The sequence below is a fragment of the Zalophus californianus genome, chromosome 2 (assembly GCF_009762305.2).
Source record: "Zalophus californianus isolate mZalCal1 chromosome 2, mZalCal1.pri.v2, whole genome shotgun sequence".
NCBI lineage: Eukaryota > Metazoa > Chordata > Mammalia > Carnivora > Otariidae > Zalophus > Zalophus californianus.
In genome coordinates this window covers 147,748,739-147,756,279 of record NC_045596.1, presented here as the reverse complement: position 1 = coordinate 147,756,279, position 7,541 = coordinate 147,748,739, and positions in this window count along the sequence as shown.

The window sequence follows — 7,541 nt, the reverse complement described above, 5'->3', positions numbered from 1 at the left end:
ATAGTAAACTCCGCAAAGACATCTGAAACACTTATATAGTACCTAGTATATAGCATGTGATTAGAAAGTATTCACTGACTGAATAAATGAATGGATGCATGGATAAATGGATGAAGTCAAGATGAATCTACAACCAAGCAAAGCTAAAACCACACCATAGGTTTTCCATATTACCGTAGGAGGCCAAAATAGGTCAAAGAGTATACACCTGATGGGTAATTTCCTATACCATCTTTGATGCCACTCATCAAGTCAGGACACTACAGGCTACTTAAGTCAGAGATTGCATCTGTGGTACCATTAGCATCCAGCCCTGGGGCTATACATAGGAGGAATTAAGAAAATTCATTGATCCATCCAAATTCATATTTATATCAATGTTAAATGAGAAGATTTCATCTAATACATCGCTCTTCATAAACGGGGGCAATTTTTTTTCATTTTTTTCAACTTTTTATTTAAGTTCCAGTTAGTTCACATACAATGCAATATTCATTTCAGGCACAGAATTTAGTAATTCATCACCCATGTGCAACAGCCTGTGCTCATCACAAGTGCCCTCCTTAATTCCCATCACCCATTCAACCCATCCCCACACCCACCTCCCCTCCAGTAACACTCAGTTTGTTCTCTATAGTCAAGAGTCTGTTTTCTGGTTTTGGGTAAACATACATAACAAACAACATTACATAACATAAACCTCTCTTTTTTTTCCCCTATGTTCATCCATTTTATCTCTTAAATTCCACATATGAGTGAAATAATATGGTATTTGTCTTTCTCTGACTGACTTATTTTGCTTAGCATAATACTCTCTAGCTCCATACATGTTACTGCAAATGGCACGATTTCATTCTTTTTGATGGCTGAGTAATATTTCTGTGTGTGTGTGTGTGTGTGTGTGTGTGTGTATTACATCATTATCCATTCATCAGTTGATGGACATTTGGGCTCTTCCCATAACTTGGCTATTATTGATAATGCTGCTATAAACATCAGGGTGCCTGTATCCTTTCAAATCAGTATTTTTGTAGCCTTTGGGTAAATACCTAGGAGTGCAATTGCTGGGTCATAGGCTAGTTCTATTTTTAACTTTCTGAGCAACCCCCATACTGTTTTCCGGAGTGCCTGCACCAGCTTGCATTCCCACCAACAGTGTAGGAGGGTTCCCCTTTCTCCACATCCTTGCCACACCTGTGTTTCCTGTGTTGTTAATTTTAGTCATTCTGACAGGTGTGAGGTGATATCTCACTGCAGTTTTGATTTGTATTACCCTGATGATGACTGATGTTAAGCATCTTTCCATGTGTCTGTTGGCCATCTGTAAGTCTTCTTTGGGAAAATGTCTATTCATGTCTTCTGCCCATTTTTTAACTGGATTTTTTTTGTTTGGGGGTGTTGGGTTTTATAAGTCCTTTATATACTTTGGATTTTAATCTTTTATCAGATATGTCATTTGCAAATATCAGGGGGGGCTGTTTGTAACTGTCTTTTTCTTTCGTGAATCATTTTGATCAACGTCTAAACCAAACCGGCTATCTTAACCCAGCATAGGTTCAAAGTCAAGTCCTAAACTATAAGAACGCATCTATTTCATTTTGAAATGTGTAAGTATGCCCTTAAAGGTATAATTCCTGGTCTGTCTCTGGTCTTCCTTATTCTCATCTTAGCCTTTCACCTCATCCTCCATGCCGAACTAGCTAAGATATTCTTGGTCCCAGTAGACCCTGATTTAATATTCATAGGGATTAGGAGTTAATATGACAATAATTATCCATTGAAATATGCATTTTGTAAAAACTCGCATTGAAGTAGTAGTAGAGCCTTCTATCAAAAGTGCAAACTTTTGGTTAATATATAAATATGCTTCTATTTCAGTCTGTCTAAGATAGCTTTTCCATCTTATCAATTCTGTCTTTAACATTCTTGGTGCTTTTACCACCACCACACTCTGCTGCTATAAAAAGAATCCTAGTGTCTCTCCTTTGCATATATCCACTTTGTACCTCTTTCCTCATGAAACTTTTACCCTAAAAAGGCTTCTGGTCATCCCTATTCTTTCTCCACTTACACTGCAAGTGGTGAAAGTGTTGAACCTCTCAAAAACAGGAGCCAGTAGAAGGAATACTACTAAATCATATCCATACTTCCTGCTAATGAAAGAAAGATATATAGAGGATTATCAGGGGGGAAATTTCTACTTCTAAGAATTTTGATAAAAATAATTGTTGTTTGGAATAACTAGGAATAATAGTAGGAATAACTGGGAATAATGGTCCCAGCACCGTAAAACATGGATGCTTTGAAAGAACTGTGAACAGACAGGTCAGAATACAGGGGGCAGTCGGCAATCTATTGTAGATTAGATGCAGAGAGAATTTATCCAGGTTTTGGATTTCAAAGAGACCATGTCATTTTAATTCATCCCAATTCTGCACTTCAAAACGGAAATGAGAAAGTGAGCTGTCACTAGAGATAGTCTTTATCTGATATATTTATGGGATGGGTACAGGGGAGGAGGTGGAGAATACACAATGTCCCCTCTGACCTATTTTCTTGTGTCATGTGTCATACTGTATGGGGCACGACAATCACTATGACCTGGGTGGAAACAGCATACCACTTCTTGGAATGCTACTTGATCAGCAGTCATGCAGATGGCCCATAGTTGTGACATCTTCCCTTTGGCTGAAGACAAAAGAGGAGAAGAGAAAATCCTTGCCATACTTGAAGGACAGATGGCAAGCTCTGCCTAAACCCAAGAGAAGGAAGCAAGGACTTAACATTTATAACCTAAGCCAGTGGTCTTCATCACAAAAGGCTGGTTTTGAATTCAAGTATAGGCAATTTCTTGAGAATCTAGCAAGCAAGTGGTTTATTTGGGAGGTAATCCTCAGAAGCACCAGGAAAGAAGTAGGGATTTGAAATAGAGAAAGGAAGGAGGCCAATAAAAGGTATTTATTCAAGCAGGTTACAGCTGTTAGCAACTGGAGCTCCAATCCCACTGAAGAACCCAGGGAGGCAATGTAGAATATGCCACAGAGATATCCCAAGTTAGGGATATTTACCCTCCAATTCTATCAGACAATGCCCAAGAGCTACTCCCAAGGGGCCTTAATGCCTCAGCACTCCCAGCACGCTGTACCTATGGACCAAATGCACTCCAATGTCAGAGAACATCTTCTACGGAATTTCACATGCCTGTTGCACAGAGTAGCAGAGTGGATGGGGCAGGGGAATGGTGGGTACGGAACAGATACGGACAAGGCATCAACAGCATTTGCTATACCTAGTTCCATTAGACTGGACTCCAAAATACCAATGTACTTATCATCTGAACAAAAAAATGAGGGAAGGGAGAGAAACTCTCCTTGTACAAAAGAGAATGCTACAGGTACAAAAAGACTAGAGCAACATTATTGGAAAAGAAAACTTCCTGGGGTACCTGGGTGGCTCAGTGGGTTAAGCCACCAGCTCTTGATTTCGGCTCAAGTCATGGTCTCAGGATCGTAGGATCAAGCCCTGCATTATCTCCGTGCTCAGCAGAGTCTGCTTGAGATTCTCTCTCTTCCTTTCCCTCTGCCCCACCCCACCCCCAGCTCACACACGCGCACATGCGCTCTCTCTCGCTCTCTCGCTCTCTGTCTTGCAAAGAAAAAAAAAACTTTCTTTAAGTTTCTTGAGCCTTTTAGAAATTAATATTAGGTTAGATTCAAGGTTGGCATGCTGGGGCCCTCAAGCCAGATCCAACCAGCCAACTGGTTTTGCACAGCCCCAAAGCTAAAAATGGTTTACATTCTTAAATGGTTGGGAAAAAGTAAGAAGAAGCTATTGCGTGACACACCAAATTTATATGATATTCAAATCTCATTGTCCATAAACATGTATTAGAACACAGCCACATTCATTCATTTGCATAATATTGATGGCTATGCTGTCAATGGCAGGATTGAGGATTGAGTAGCTGTGACTGGGATCACATGGACTTCAGGGCTTAAAAGTTCCCCGCTCTGGCCCTTCCTGGAAAGTTTGCCAACTGTAATTTAGAACCAGACTCACTCTCAGGGAATCTTCATGATAATAGTGATCCCCTGGGATGGGGGGAAGGGTGGGTCTCTTCCTTTTTTTAAGGAGAATTGAAACCTTTTATTGGGCTCCATGGGGCTGTCTCTGAGCTTCTTGGATAAGGACGACTGTTATTTTTTCCACCCCTAAATTGATCAGAGGAGAACAAATAGTCTCCTATTATTGCCAACATAAAACTTATGGTTTCTTGGTGGTAACACAGGTACTAAGCAACAAGATGCTTACAAATGTGATGAAAATGGAATAAACTTTAAGATTTAGAAACTCTGTTTTCTCCAATATGCAGCATAATACTTTGTAAGCTCCTGCCCCACTTTGATTTCTTTCCATACATAAATTCACACTGGAAACTAATGTTTGAACCCTGAAAAGGAGCTAATTTTGCGACAGGAACTGAAAAGATACAACACCAAGGGGTAACTAGAAAAAAAGAGAGAGCGGTGGCAGCTGGTGTTAGAGAGTTTAATTACTATTATTTAATCATCAGGCATCAAGCTAATACATTACTGAAGGAATAAAGATTGATATAAACGATTGGCCATCGAGCAACAGAATTAAAATTGGTAACGTTCATCAGATCCCAAGGAAACCCAGGATGCCAAGTTTAATCTGGCGCCTGACCCCGTGTTTGCTTGCTCGGTCATGGAAGCAGGGACTAGATGTGTAAACCAGGTCTTTCCCAGGGAGTGTTGCAGGGATCTATGGGTGTGCTATAAATCAGCACTGCGTCCCTCAGGATGCCAAAGGCCGCTCTCAAGGCCTTGTTTACAGGAGAACATCAGTATCCTCTGGGCACACACGTCAATGCGAAGAAAACTTTAAATAGCGGGAGAGAAAAGTGTCTTGGTAGTCACATAGCCTACGATAAACTTTGAAGTACAAATGAGAAGTGGAAGTGAATGTTAAATGTATGCCTTGTCCTAAAGCTTCATGAAAAATGAAATGTACACGAAAAGTTGGATCCCTGCCATGACACCCATTACAGTGTAGACGAAGACTCTGACCTTTTGTGTTACACTTACTGTGTTTTTGACACATTTAGTCAATTAAAACGGGTGAAGTGTAATTTGTTTTTCTTAAGTTTAATACAGCATGTCAATAGAAGTTAACCAAAATTTATAGTTGGAACACTAAAACTGCCACATGCACTTAAACAAATGAACACAATTTATCAGGGTTGAAGTAAAGAGAACATCACGGGCATTTGACTTTATACTTCACATAAGCGTGTTGCCAAATATAGAAAAGCAAGCGCCTTCTCACACTTCCAATGGAAAAGACATTTTAGTTCACATTAAATATTGGTGTGAAAAATCTGGCAGGTCTCCAGTCCTAAGGAGTGTTAAACGTTGGCACTTCCACTGTGTACTTTTACTATAAATTGTTGTAGCGTTTATTTGACATGGAATACCCAAAGGATTGATGAGCCAAGAAAGGAAGATTTTTTTTTATTGTGCCATATTACCTTTTTCAGACATCTATCCTAAGTCTTTACGTCTTCAAAGTCTAAACAAGTAGCCACCTGTATTCAATCGGTGCAAGATATTTTTCATGAAACTATAGCTTGCCTTTTTATAAACCTATAAAAGCACACATTTTCCATTTTATTAGTCAGCAAAGCAGTGGTGGATTTAATAATAAAACTTATAAATGCAGTGTCTTTATAGACAGTTTAACTTTTTTTGCTTGTTTAAAATGCCACAAGAACAACCAAGTTTATTTCACAGTTTCTGTCTCTATCCTATAGAAACAAGTAGCTACAATTTTGTATATCATTACATTAAAAAATTCACCTGGCACTCAGACCATTTATATAGCAGCCTACAGACTCCTAAAGATTTAAGAGAAACATAATACTGCTAGGGGAAAATTATCTATTACAATCAAATGCATGTATTTGATTTTGACATCCATAATATGTACATCAATTACATATAGCTACAGCAGTCACGCACTTTGAATTTCCAAGAGGAATTTAAAATAAGTCTGTGTCTCCTTTTTAATTAAATAAATATAGATATACAATATACACAATAAATAATATATTATGCCCACAATCTCAATGATTACAAAATGAAAATTTAAGGTAGCAGTAGGTAACACACTGATATTGGTAAGATTTAAAACAGTGGTACACCTATTGCTGATGGAGACATAGGGAAGTATGCTGGAGGAGGGATGAATTGTTACTGCCTTTTGGAAAAGCAGTCTGGTAATATCTGCTAAAATAGAAAATACATACACTTTTCAAATCAACATCTCTGTTACTGGTAATCTATACCATAGAAATAAAATACCAGTAGATAAGGATAGTTAATGCAGTTTTTTTTAAGGCAGGAACAAAATATGGGGTGGAAAATTGAATGTCTACTCATGGGTAAACATTTTTAATAAGTTGTGGCAAAACCGTAGCATGAGATAACATGAGGCAGCTACAAGGAATTTTATCAATCTATAATTGGTGATTAAAAAGATTTCCACAATATGCTGTTAAGTGAGAAAGAGGCAGAGAAATATATATATTATCCCACTTTTCGAAACCAAACAATGCCAAAAATATTTGAACATATATACAACTATAAATGTGTGTGAATATATGTAAATATGCAAATACATATAATCATATGACCATAAATTAAAATAAGCCAAGATACATACCAAGTTGGTCACCCTGATTCCTAGGGTTATTCAGTTGGCGGAAGAAGAAGCAATGAACAAAAAAGAAAATTGCATTTTTTAAAAGCTTATAAAGTAAAAGTAGAATTATTATATGACCATCTTTGGAAAAAATCTTTGGGAAAAGGAATGTCTGTTTATGTTTCTAAAAACGGTACATGAAAGAGTAGTCATCAAAACATTGATGGTATTTTCCTCAATGTGCAAAACCTTGAGATATTTCCTTTCTCTTTCATTGGCTGATTTTTTTTAAACAGTGATTACTATTACATATAAAATATATGATGAAAGGGCTATTTTCATTGGAGGGAAAAAACCTAAAAACTATATAAAGAGCACACTAGTTTAAATTTCTCTCAATATAAATACTTACTATGGGGGAAATGTTTAAGCCTTGAAATTAAAAAAGAAAAAATCCCCACTTTTTAAAGGAAAAAAATGGGGGAAAAAAATCATGAGAAAAAGGATACAGCATACGCCACCAATAGGCCTCACTATCCATTCTTCCCTTTTGCAGGTATGAGATTCTCTTTGTGTTTCATCTGGACAAACTGGCACTGAGAATAAACACTGTATTTTGCATTCTCCCTTACAGGTAGGAATGCAGGAATGTGGCTAAATTCTGCCAACTAAATATAAGCGGAAGTGAAGTGTGCAATCCTCAGGCCTGTAACCTAAAAGTAGTAGTTAGTATAAGCCATATGCAGCCACACAGGCCAGAGCAAGTTCAAGGGACTATTACAGAGCAAGAAAAGGTAACAAAGTTATCATATCATAAC